This window comes from Dendrobates tinctorius, unplaced genomic scaffold (assembly GCF_039654945.1).
Source record: "Dendrobates tinctorius isolate UK_male_01 unplaced genomic scaffold, ASM3965494v1 ptg000019l, whole genome shotgun sequence".
Classification (NCBI taxonomy): Eukaryota; Metazoa; Chordata; class Amphibia; order Anura; family Dendrobatidae; genus Dendrobates; species Dendrobates tinctorius.
Genome location: NW_027361687.1, coordinates 55907054 through 55920319, shown reverse-complemented (window position 1 = coordinate 55920319; position 13266 = coordinate 55907054).

Sequence of the window (13266 nt, the reverse complement as noted above, 5' to 3'; positions counted from 1 at the left end):
AGGGAGGAAAAAAGGGGAAAGGTGGTGACATTACATTTACCATCCAGTCACATTGTCCAAGTGTGAATCTATTACTTAACTACAATATTTAAAAATAGAAAAAATGCGACACTCAATGAGGAGGGAGGTGCACAAGTCGGGTATCCAGCCAACTAACAATGTAGTGCAAAAACTTGGCACTCAAAAGAAAAATTGATTTGACAGTTCCTTTATTGTAAAAGGCATCCAGTTAATATACTACTTTTACTTCTTTAAACGTTTTCAGTCATACAATTGACCATCAGAAACAGAATTTTTTCACAGTTGGTTTTAACTGAGAGGAACTGTAATGGAAAATTCCATATATTATTATTAAAGAACCGCTGTCATAAGTAGGCACTATTCAGTACTGGGTATATTCATTAATAATGTGGAGAAACAGACGTCTGGGAAGCAGCAGCTACTGAGGATGAAAGGACACCATTCATGTAGGAAATCACCAGACCCACGGGTTTGACACCTTAGGTTATACAGGGACCGGTAGATCCAATAATTGGGACCGGTAGATCCAATAATTGATGTGGGTGTCCAGAAATTTGCACTGTAATATATTCAGGAAACTATCCTGTATTGTTTGTGACAGGCATGAATGTCCACAACTGGGTGCTGTGATTATCCAAATGGTCTGTCCTGCCCAGGGAGGCAAGTGTGTAACAGGGAGAGTGAACGCACTGTTCAGGAGAAGCACTGAGGGTGCAGAGGAATAGCGCTTGGTCTGTGACTGGACGCAGCACCCAGTTGTATACATTCATGCCTGTCACAAACAATACAGGATAGTTTCCTGAATATATTACAGTGCAAATTTCTGGACACCCACACCAATTATTGGATCTACTGGTCCCTGTATAACCTAAGGTGTCAAACCCGTGGGTCTGGTGATTTCCTACATGAATAGTGTCCTTTCATCAGTAGCTGCTGCTTCCCAGACGTCTGTTTCTCTACATTATTAACCCCTTCACCCCCAAGGGTGGTTTGCACGTTCATGACCGGGACAATTTTTACAATTCTGACCACTGTACCTTTATGAGGTCATAACTCTGGAACGCTTCCATGGATCCTGGTGATTCTGACATTGTTTTCTCGTGACATATTGTACTTCATGTTACTGGTAAAATTTCATTCAAATAACTTGCGTTTATTTGTGAGAAAAACGGAAATTTGGCGAAAATTTTGAAAATTTCGCAATTTTCCAACTTAGAATTTTTATGCCCTTAAATCACAGAGATACGGCACACAAAAAACTTGATAACTAACATTTCCCACATGTTTACTTTACATCAGCACAATTTTGGAACCAAAATTTTTTTTTGTTAGGAAGTTATAAGGGTTAAAAGTTGACCAGCGATTTCTCATTTTTACAACACCATTTTAATTTTAGGACCACATCACATTTGAAGCCACCTTGAGGGGTCTATATGATAGAAAATACCCAAAAGTGACACCATTCTAAAAACTGCACCCCTTAAGGTGCTCAAAACCACATTCAAGAAGTTTATTAACCCTTTAGGTGCGTCACAGGAATTTTTTTGAATATTTAAAAAAAAAAAATGAACATCTAACTTTTTTTCACAAAACAAATACTTCAGGTTCAATTTTTTTTATTTTACCAAGGGTAACAGGAGAAATTGGACTGCAAAAGTTATTGTGCAATTTGTCCTGAGTACGCTGATAACTGATATGTGGGGGGGAACGACTGTTTGGGCGCATGGCAGAGCACAGAATGGAAGGAGCGCCGTTTGACTTTTTCAATGCAAAATTGGCTGGAATTCGCCATGTCACGTTTGGAGAGTCCCTGATGTACCTAAACAGTGCCCCTACAAGTGACCCCATTTTGGAAACTAGACCCCCCAAGGAACTTATCTAGATATGTGGTGAGAACTTTGAACCCACAAGGGCTTTACAGAAGTTTATAACGTACAGCAGTACAATTAAAAAATCATATTTTTTCCACAAAAATGATCTTTTCACCCCAATTTTTATTTTCCCAAGGGTAACAGGACACTAAAAGTTATTGTGCAATTTGTCCTAAGTACGCTGATACCCCACATGTGGAGGTAAACCACTATTTGGGCGCATGGCAGAGCTCGGAAGGGAAGCAGCGCCATTTGACGTTTTTGGCTGGAATTGAGATCGGACATCATGTCGCGATTGGAAAACCCCTGATGTACCAAAACAGTGGAAACCCCCCACAAATGACACCATTTTGGAAACTAGACCCCCTAAGGAACTCATCTAGATGTGAGGTGAGCACTTTGAACCCCCAAAGGCTTCACTGAAGTTTATAATGCCAGGGCATGAAAATAAAAAAATCGTATTTTTTCCACAAACATGATCAATTAGTCCCCAATTTTTTTATTTTTCCAAGGGTAACAGGAGAAATTGGACTCCAAAAGTTGTTGTCCAATTTGTCATGAGTACGCTGACGCCCCATATGTGGGAGAAAACTACTGTATGGACATACGTCGGCGCTTGGAAGGGAAGCAGTGACATTTTGGAATGCAGACTTTGATGGAATGGTCTGCGGGTGTCATGTGCGTTTGGAGAGCCCCTGATGTACCTAAACTATTGAAACTCCCCACAAGTGACCCCATTTTGGAAACTAGGCCCCCCACGGAACTTATCTAGATGTATGGTGAGCACTTTGAACCCCCAAGTGCTTCACAGAAGTTTATAACGCTCGGACGGGAAAATAAAAAAATCATTTTTTTCCACAAAAATGATATTTTTGCCCCCAATTTTTTATTTTCCTAAGGGTAACAGGAGAAATTGGACCACAAAAATTGTTTTGCAATTTGACCTGAGTATGCTGATACCCTACATGTGGTGGTAAAACACTGTTTGGGCGCATGGCAGAGCTTGGAAGGGAAGGAGCACCATTTGACTTTTTCAACTCAGAATTGGCTGGAATTGAGATCAGACGCCATGTTGCATTTTGAGAGCCCCTGATGTGCCCAAACAGTGAAAACCCCCAATTCTAACTCCAACCCGAACCCCAACACACCACCTAACCCTAATCTCAGCCCTAACCCTAACCCTAATGGAAAAATGGAAATAAATACATTTTTTTAATTTTATTATTTTTCCCTAACTAAGGGGGTGATAACGGGGGGTTTGATTTACTATTTATGGCAGTTTTTATGTTTGGCGGCTTTCACACGCTAAAAGACTCTTTTTATTGTAAAAAATAGTTTTTGCATCACCACATATTGAGAGCTATAATTTTTCCGTATTTTGACCCACCGAGTCATGTGAGGTCTTATTTTTTGCGGGACGAGTTGACGTTTTTATTGGTACCATTTTCGGGCACGTGACTTTTTTTGATCGCTTTTTATTCCGATTTTTGGGACGCAGAATGAACAAAAACCAGCGTTTCATTAATTTCTTTTGGGGGGGTGCGTTTACACCGTTACGCGTGCGATAAAATTGCGGTTTTATTCTTCGGGTCAGTACGGTTACAGCGATACCTCATTTAGGTCGTTTTTTTATGTTTTGTCGGTTTTATGCAATGAAAACTATTTTATATAAAAAATAATTATTTCTGCATCGCTTTATTCTGCGAGCTATAACTTTTTTATTTTTTCGCTGATGATGCTGTGTGGTGGCTCGTTTTTTGCGGGACAAGATGACATTTTCAGTGGTACCATGGATATTTATATGCGTCTTTTTGATCGCACGTTATTACACTTTTTGTTTGGCGGTATGATAATAAATCATTATTTTTTGCTTTGTTTTTTATTTTTATTTTTTAAGGGGTTCGCTAAAGGCGTTAACTAATGGGATAGTTTTATAGGGCAGGTCGTTACGGATGCGGCGATACCTAATATGTGTACTTTTATTTATTTATTTTTTTTTTATTTCTAAAAAATGGATTTATTGGGGGAATTTTTTTTTTTCTAATTTATTTGGCGATTTTTTTTTAAATTTATCTTAACACTTTTTTTTATTTTTTTTTTACTTTATTAAATAGTCCCAGGTGGGACATCACTGTCCTGTGACAGATTGCTGATCTGTCACATCACAGATCACTGTGACAGATCAGCGATCTGTCACAGGCACTGCAGAAGGCTTCCTCATGCCTGCGCTTTGCAGGCACTGAGGAAGCCAGCTTCCTGCAGGCCCCCGAAGGCCCCCGTCGCCATCTTGGATTCGGGGGCCTGCAGGAAAGGAGCCCCCCGCAGCAGCGCTGCACATTGCGCTGCCGTGGGGGGCTCAGGGAAGCACGGAGGGAGCCCCCTCCCTGCCGATGCTTCCCTTTAACCCCCGGTACACCGCGATCATGTTTGATCGCGGTGTGCAAGGGGTTATCGTGTCGGGGGCGGTCCGTGACCGCCCCTGACACATTATGCCGGGTGTCAGCTGTGATAATCAGCTGACACCCGGCCGCGATCAGCGGCGCTCACCACGTGGTCGCCGCTGATCGCGGTAGACGTACTATCCCGTCCATGGGCATAGGGGCCCGGGTCCCATGGACGGGATAGTACGTCGGATGTCAGGAAGGGGTTAATGAATATACCCAGTACTGAATAGTGCCTACTTATGACAGCGGTTCTTTAATAATATATGGAATTTTCCATTATAGTTCCTCTCAGTTAAAACCAACTGTGAAAAAATTCTGTTTCTGATGAAGGTCAGTTGTATGACCGAAAACGTTTAAAGAAGTAAAAGAAGTATATTTAACTGGATGCCTCTTACAATAAAGGAACTGTCAAATCAATTTTTCTTTTGAGTGCCAAGTTTTTGTACTACATAACTACAATATTTAAACGGAAGGATAACCAATTATTCCATTTTTTATGAAATTGAGACATATTATTGTTAGATGCAGCAATTGTTTTTTTCCGATAAAGAATTTTCGTTAATCAGAGAGTAGTGTTGAGCGATACCACCCGATATTGAAAAATATCGGATCGGATTGGATCGGCCGATCTCCAAAAAGTATCGGGTATCGCCGATTCCGATCACGGAAGTCCCTTTCAAGTCAATGGAACAGAAATATCGGAATTAAAAAACCCTTTCTTTCCTTGTAGGTTAATTCTATATGAAGAAAAACAACTAAGAATAATGTAGAATGTATTGTGGGAGGTGTAGGAGACATTAAAGCCATAGAGGTTTAGCCCAATCAAATGGAATAGCAGGAATTAAATTTTTTTTTAAAAGACGTTCGGAGTTACAAAGATATTGACTATGTTAACCTCTTTTATATTTTGTCAGATATGTATGTTTCACTACTTCCATGCTCTTCACCTTCTTTTTTACTTCTCCCACACTTTCTCCATCATCCTCAGCAGCAGCATCTTTTTCATCAACTTCTTCACCTTATTCATCTTCTTCTTCACCTTCTTCCTATTATTCTTTTTTTTTTTACATTCTTCATATTCTTATTCAACTATTATTCTTCATATTCTACTTCTTCATCTTCTTCCTATTCTTCATCATATTCTTATTTGTGACAGGCATTCCTGTAGTTGTTATCTATAAATGTTTGAAGATTATACCTTCCGTTCTGCCTGTCACAAAAGATTTACAACAGAATTTGTCCGCGTTCAGTTTGGCCTGCAGCAGCAGGCATTTTCCAGGGGCACCACGAGGAGGAACGGACTCAACCCCATACACTGCTTAGTCTTCTGCTTATAATTTAGATAATATCATTTGCTCTGATTTTTAGTCTTATGCTTAATGTTCTTCTGCTTTTGGTTTTTCTGCTTCTTGGTCTTCTGTCTCTTGTTGTTCTGCATCTTGGTGGTTGTCTTCATGCTCTTTGTCCTCTTGGTCATCTTCAGTGTCATCTTTTTGGTATTCGGTGTGGTCTTCAGGGTCGTCGTCAGGGAGAGCCAGAGTGAGAACCAAAAACCATTTCCACAAGCTCGAACTTGGAAAAGTAGCAGAAGGTATAAGAAGGCTGAGGAACGGCTGAGAACCAGCTGACGGTACTGGAACGTGGATGGTTAGCAGAAGGAACTAGCGAGGACCAGCTGACGGTGCTGGAACCCGGAGGGGCAGCATAAGGAACGAGCCAATGGCACAACCGTGGACCAGCTGACGGTGCTGGAACACGGTTACTAAGCAGGAGGTACCTGTGCTACAAAGCACTACCAAGGACCAGCAGACGTTGCTGGAACTCAGATACCGAGAAGGAGGCACCTAGGCCAAAGGCACTGCCGAGAACCAGCTGACAGTGCTGGAACCCGGATGGGTAGCAGAAGCTACAAGAGTCAATGGAACTACCGAGAACCAGCTGACGGTGCTGAGACCCAGAGTGGCAGCAGAAGGAACTAGAGCCATTGGCACAACCGTGGACCAGCTGACGGTGCTGGAACACGGTTTCTAAGCAGGCGGTACCTGTGCTAAAAAGCACTACCAAGGACCAGCAGACGTTGCTGGAACTCGGATACCGTGAAGGAGGCACCTCGGCCAAAGGCACTGCCGAGAACCAGCTGATGGTGCTGGAACCTGGATGGGTAGCAGAAGCTACAAGAGTCAATGGAACTACCGAGAACCAGCTGATGGTGCTGGAACCCAGAGTGGCAGCAGAAGGAACAAGAGCCAATGGCACAACCGTGGACCAGCTGGCGGTGGTGGAACATGGTTACTAAGCAGGAGGTACCTGTGCTACAAAGCACTACCAAGGACCAGCAGACATTGCTGGAACTCGGATACCGAGAAGGAGGCACCTAGGCCAAAGGCACTGCCGAGAACCAGCTGATGGTGCTAGAACCCGGATGGGTAGCAGAAGCTGCAAGAGCAAATGGAACTAGCGAGGACCAGCTGATGGTGCTGGAACCCGGATGGGTAGCAGAAGGTACCCATAATAAACAAAGTTGCAAGGCCGCGAGCAGGCCGCAGTTACCGAAACCCACAGTCCAACGGGGTGCTAGTCCTATTGGCACTACAGAACCAGCCTTTATTACCAGAACCCGCAGCCCACATAGGAAGCACCTAAACTGCAGGCACCATATACTCTGCTAACCCGACCACAACACGACAGGACAATGTATTGGTGGCAAAGTGACGTTGACACTCCCTGGAAACAGCAGGCGTGCTGGAACCAGGCTGGGCAGGAGGGAGTACCCGTGCCAAAGACACTTCTGAGCAGCAACTGGCGATGTTGGAGCCCAGGGTCAATCATGCAGCAGGCTGAGGCCTACTTGGAGCAAGTAGTAAATAAGATGTAGTGTGATTTTGGAGGCAGCAGGAGACTTTGTCATCCACACAGCAGGGGAGCAGCTGGCATTACTGAACCCCACTAACACTGGAGTATGTGTTTTTCTCTGTGCAGACGGCACTTACGAGCAACAACTGGCTGTGTTGAAGCCCAGGATCAATCATGGAGCAGGCTGAGGCCTACTTGAAGCAAGTTTTATATCGGTTGTACGCTACTACTGATTGTAACCGTGCTCCACTTAGGCCTCTGGCTCCACTGTCTCTAGTATTTCCCCTGGCCTCCAACCCCGCCAGTTGCTGCTCAGAAGTGGCGTCTGTACAATCCACACTTGTTCCTGTGTTACTGGGGCCCATTCATGTCAGTTGATCCCCTGATAGCAGTGGGAATGTGGACAGAGCAGGAGACATTGCCGGACACACATCAGGGGATCAACTGACGTGAATGGGCCCCAGTAACACAGGAACAAGTGTGGATTGTGCAGACGCCACTTCTGAGCAGCAACTGGCGGGGTGGGAGGCCAGGGGAAATACTAGAGACAGTGGAGCTAGAGGCCTAAGTGGAGCACGGTTAAAAATCTGTAGTAGTTGACTGTGTAGGCAGCAGGAGACTTTGCCGTCCACACAGCAGGGGAGCAGCTGGCGTTACTGAACCCCACTAACACAGGAGCTAGTGTGTTTTGTTCTGTGAAGATTGCACTTCTGAACACCAACTGGCATTGTTGGAGCCCAGGATCAAGCATGGAGCAGGCTGAGGCCTGCTGTTTTTTGAATGTGGAGGCAGCAGGAGACAATGCCGTCCACAGAGCAGGGGAACAGCTGACGTTACTGAACCCCACTAACACAGGAGCTAGTGTGTTTTGCTCTGTGAAGACGGCACTTCTGAACACCAACTGGCATTGTTGGAGCCCAGGATCAAGCATGGAGCAGGCTGAAGCCTGCTGTTTTTTGAATGTGGAGGCAGCAGGAGACATTGCCGTCCACACAGCAGGGGAACAGCTGACATTACTGAACCCCACTAACACAGGAGCTAGTGTGTTTTTCTCTGAAGACGGCACTAATGAACACCAACTGGCATTGTTGGAGCCCAGGATCAATCATGCAGCAGGCGGAGGCCAACTTGCAGCAAGTTTTATATAGGTTGTAGACTACTACTGATTGTAACCGTGCTCCACTATGGCCTGTGGCTCCACTGTCTCTAGTATTTCCCCTGGCCTCCAACCCCGCCAGTTACTGCTCTGAAGTGGTGTCTGCACAATCCACACTTGTTCCTGTGTTACTGGGGCTCAGTCACGTCAGTTGATCCCCTGATGTGTGTCCGGCAAGGTCTCCTGCTCTGTCCACATTCCCACTACTAGTAATGGGAATGTGGACAGAGCAGGAGACATTGCCGGACACACATCAGGGGATCAACTGACGTGACTGAGCCCCAGTAACACAGGAACAAGTGTGGATTGTGCAGACGCCACTTCAGAGCAGCAACTGGCAGGGTTGGAGGCCAGGGGAAATACTAGAGACAGTGGAGCCAGCGGCCTAAGTGGAGCACGGTTAAAAATCTGTAGTAGTGTGACTGTGTAGGCAGCAGGAGACTTTGCCATCCACACGGCAGGGGAGCAGCTGGCGTTACTGAACCCCACTAACACAGGAGCTAGTGTTTTTCTCTGCAGACGGCACTTTTGAGCGACAACTGGCTGTGTTGAAGCCCAGGGATTACAGTTCAGGTCGTAGAAACATGAACACAATAGGAGACCTGGATACTATTGCCAACCAATTATTTATTCTGGAAGAGGACTGGCAAATTCTGGCGAGATCCAGGCCTTGTTCATTTTCAGAAAAGTTAGCCAGTCAATGCTATCGGAAGATAGTCGCGTGCGATGGTCTGTTAGTACACCACCTGCGGCACTAAAGACGTGTTCCGATAATACACTGGCAGCAGGGCAAGCCAGCACCTCCAATGCATACTGGCTAAGCTCTGGCCATGTATCCAGCTTAGAGACCCAAAACTTGAAGGGGGAAGAGCCATCTGGGAGTACACTGACAGGGCAAGACATGTAGTCTGTCACCATCTTATGGAAACGTTGCCTCCTGCACTCGATTCAACGGTGGTATGAGGCTTTGTAAGTTGTCCCGGTAGTGAGGATCTAGGAGGGTGTACACCCAATAATCAGCCGTGTTGAGAATGTGGGCGATGCAGCGGTCGTTTCTCAGGCACTGCAGCATGAAATCAACCATGTGCTGCAGACTCCAAACTGCCAAAGAAACGCTGTCCCCTGCTTGAGTCGTCATCTCTGCCTGCTCTGCATAACCCCACCCTCGCTGTACATACTGACTAGAGCATTGTGTACCTCCCTCCTCTGGAGAGATGTCTTCCTCCTCCATTGACTCATCCTCACAAAGTGTCCCCTGCCTAGGCCTTTGTGAGGAACCAAGTAGGGCAGACTGTCCAGAAGCAGATGGCATTTGTGACTCCTCATCCTCCACCTCTTCCAAAACCTCCTCCCTTAGTGCTTGCAGTGTTTTTTGAAGCAGGGAGATAAGGTGGACAGTCATGCTGACTAGTGCATCATCTGCACTCGCCATCCACGTGGAATCATCGAAGGCACGCAAACCGAGGCAGATGTCCCTCATAGAGGCCCACTCAATGGTGCTGAAGTGTGACCGGCGCACAGCGATTTGTTTGCGCCTGATGCAGCTGGTACTCCATGACTGCTGCCTGCTGCTCACACAACCGCTCCAACATATGTAACGTTGAATTCCACCTGGTGGGTAGGTCACATATGATGCGATGTTCCGGAAGGCGTAATCGGCGCTGCAAGGCGCGATCTTGCCGTGCATCAAGATTCGGATAGTCCCTCAGAAAGCTCTGCACGACCAAGTTCAGCACATGTGCCAGACATGGGATGTGAGCGAGGTTGCCTAGGCCCAGAGCTGCCACCAGATTTCGGCCATTGTCACACACTACCAAGCCTGGCTCGAGATTCGCTGGCACAAACCACACGTCGCTCCTGCTTGATGGCATTCCAGAGCTCCTGCGCTGTGTGGCTTCGATTCCCCAAAGAAATTAATTTGAGTACGGCCTGTTGACCTTTGGCCACGGCTCTGCTCATTTCAGTCGTAACAGTCTCCTGCTCTGCTGTTTCTGAGGAACTTGAGTAGGAGGGGTCAATGTGTAGAGACTGGAGTCCTGCAATCCGTGGAGTTGGCAGAACACGTACAGCGCCACTCCAGATCTGTACCCGGCTCCACAACATTGACTCAATGGGCAGTTAGGGAAAGGTATCATCCCTGTCCATGGTTACTGGTCCACGCATCGGTGGTCAGGTGGACCTTGCTACTAACGGCGTTTAGTAGCGCATGTTTTATTTTTCCCTCCACATGCTTTTGCAGGGCAGGGACGGCTTGCCTGCTGAAATAAAAGCGGCTCGGCACGGTGTATTGTGGGACTGCCAATGCCATGAAGTTCCGGAAGGTGTCAGTCTCCACCAGCCTGAATGAGAGCATTTCAAGGGCCAGTAATTTGGCAATGCCAGCATTCAGAGCCTGTGCTCAGGGATGGTTTGCCGAGTATGGCTGCCTTTTATCCCATGCCTGTGCTACCGATGGCTGTAGAGTGGCCTGGGAGTGTGAGGATGACTGGGAACGTGGTGCTGTGGGTGGAATGTCACTGGGTCTCTGGACAACAGTGCCAGAGGTTCTTCCTTGGCGATCCTGTGAGGAAGCCGAACCAGCTGTGTGTGAGCTGGAGGAAGAGGCCCCAACATGAGCTGAAGAGGTGGTAGGTGGTGCTGTACGTTGGCCTACTTCTTCAGTGTGTCTGTGTAACTCCACCTCGTGCTTGGTCCGCACATGTTTCCACATATTTGTGGTATTGAGGTTGCTGACATTTTTCCCTCTTTTGACTTTCTGATGACACAGCTTGCATTTGACAAAGCAAATGTCATCTGCAGCTGTCAAAAAAGGACCACGCACTGCAAGTCTTGGGAGCGCCCGTTTTGGCTTTTGAAAGAGGAATGCTCCTACTGGGTGCCGAAGTGGAGGCTACAGGCAACCAAGTCTGCCCCCTCCCTCTCCCTCCTGTTTTGGCCGTTCGGGGGAATCTCTTCCTCAGAGCTGCTCCCACCACCTTCCTGTTCCTCACGTCATGATGGGTCAAGGACCTCATCTACACTCCCCTCTTCAAACACCTGCTTCTCCTGGGTTGTCTCGCCAGCACTGTACGCACCAGAAAATGGCACCTGAGTCTCATCATCTGATGCGTACTGAGGTGTGCTGACAATAGGCACTGGCCCACCCGCCTCTTCAGATTCAGAGGGACAAAGAAGTTGCGCATCACTGCATACTCCCTCTTCACATTCTTGAATTCTGCTTGGCTGGCCCCCTCTTTCCAAGCCAACAGATTCAGAGAACAGAAATAGAGACTGATGGCTCCTATCCAGGGCTCTCTGACTGCCTTTGGCTCTTCAGTGCTCTGGCCCTGAGAGGACATGGAAGTCATTGAAGCTGATGCGTTAGCTGCCATCCATCCGACAATGGCTTCAATTTGTTCCTCCCGCAGCAGTGGGGTACGGCGAGGTCCTACAAAGCTGCGCATAAAGGACTGTTGCCTGCTATAACTGGGGGATGCTGACTCACTGGTGCCCGCAGCAGGCACAGAATCCCCACATCCTCTCCCTGCAGAATCCCCACGTCCTCTACCTGCAGAATCCCCACGTCCTCTCCCTGCTGAAACTCCACGCCCACGTGCCTTACTCCCTGCCTTTTTCATCTTGGTAGACTGATAAAGATAGGCAGAAAAGTACAAAGGGGGGGCTTAGTGTGCTTATTCCATGAAGTGTGTGTGTGGACTACACTTTAATAGGAGGTAATGTGGCCTACACAGCTGTCAAATGTAGTATTTGGTGAACTTTATTTTGTTGCGTTTTTTGAAAAAAAACTAAAAGGATGTGACCAAAGATTTGAAAGCGATAATATCACAAACTTTTTGGAGCTATTCCAGTGCAGGCAGGTAACCTACACTGCAAAAGATGAGGCTCCAAAAAATAGGGTAATACTAATCTGGCTGCGGCTGAAGGGCACAAGCCAGAAAAAAGGCTCCTCTAGCTACTCCTATATAGTGTTTGCAACCAACCAATGTAGATGGATACGGATGGATGCACACTAATAGGAGAATAAAAAATGAGCTGCAATAAAAGAAAAATGTGTGAGGCAGTGACGCACACTGAGCGGCCTACAACCAGATGAGCTGCAAGACACACTACTCAGCGTGAGCTGCACTCACACGCAGAAACCTCTCAGACAGCCATGAACAGTGCAGATAAGTGGGCACTAGCACTGAAAGGCTGCAGAGAGGCTCCGCTGTCTACTCCTATAGTGTTTGCAACCACCGTATATGGATACGGATGGATGCACACTAATAGGAGAATTAAAAATTAGCTGCAATAAAAGAAAAATGTGTGAGGCAGTGACGCACGCTGAGCAGCCTACAAGCATACGTGCCTGCAGGACACACTACAGCGTGAGCTGCACTCGCACAAAGAGACCTCTGACAGCCGTGAACAGTGCAGATAAATGGGCACTAGCATTGAAAGGCTCCGCTCTCTACTCCTATAGTGGTTGCAACCAACGTATATGAATACGGATGGATGCAATTGCACACTAATAGAATGAAAAATTTGCAGCTATAAAAGAAAAAATATGTATGAGGCAGTGACAAGCTGAGCGGCCTACAAGCAGACGTGCCTGCAAGACACACTACACAGCGTGAGCTGCACTCACCCAGACCTTGCAGACAGCTGTGAACACTGCTGCAAGGCAAAACAAAGCTACACTTATTGAGAATGTAGCCTGGGTAAAGCACAATATGCTTTTGAAAATCGCTATCACTAACTGTACCTCAGAGTCTTGAACAGCAGCCTGTCCCTAACTGAATTCACAGCAGAGTGAACCAGAAATGGCGGCGGCTTTTATAGTGCATCATGACATCATTTCAGCAGCCAATCACAGCCTTGCCATTAGTTAACATGCCTAACAGGATGTGCCCACACTTCTGAGGATTGTCATTGGCTGAAT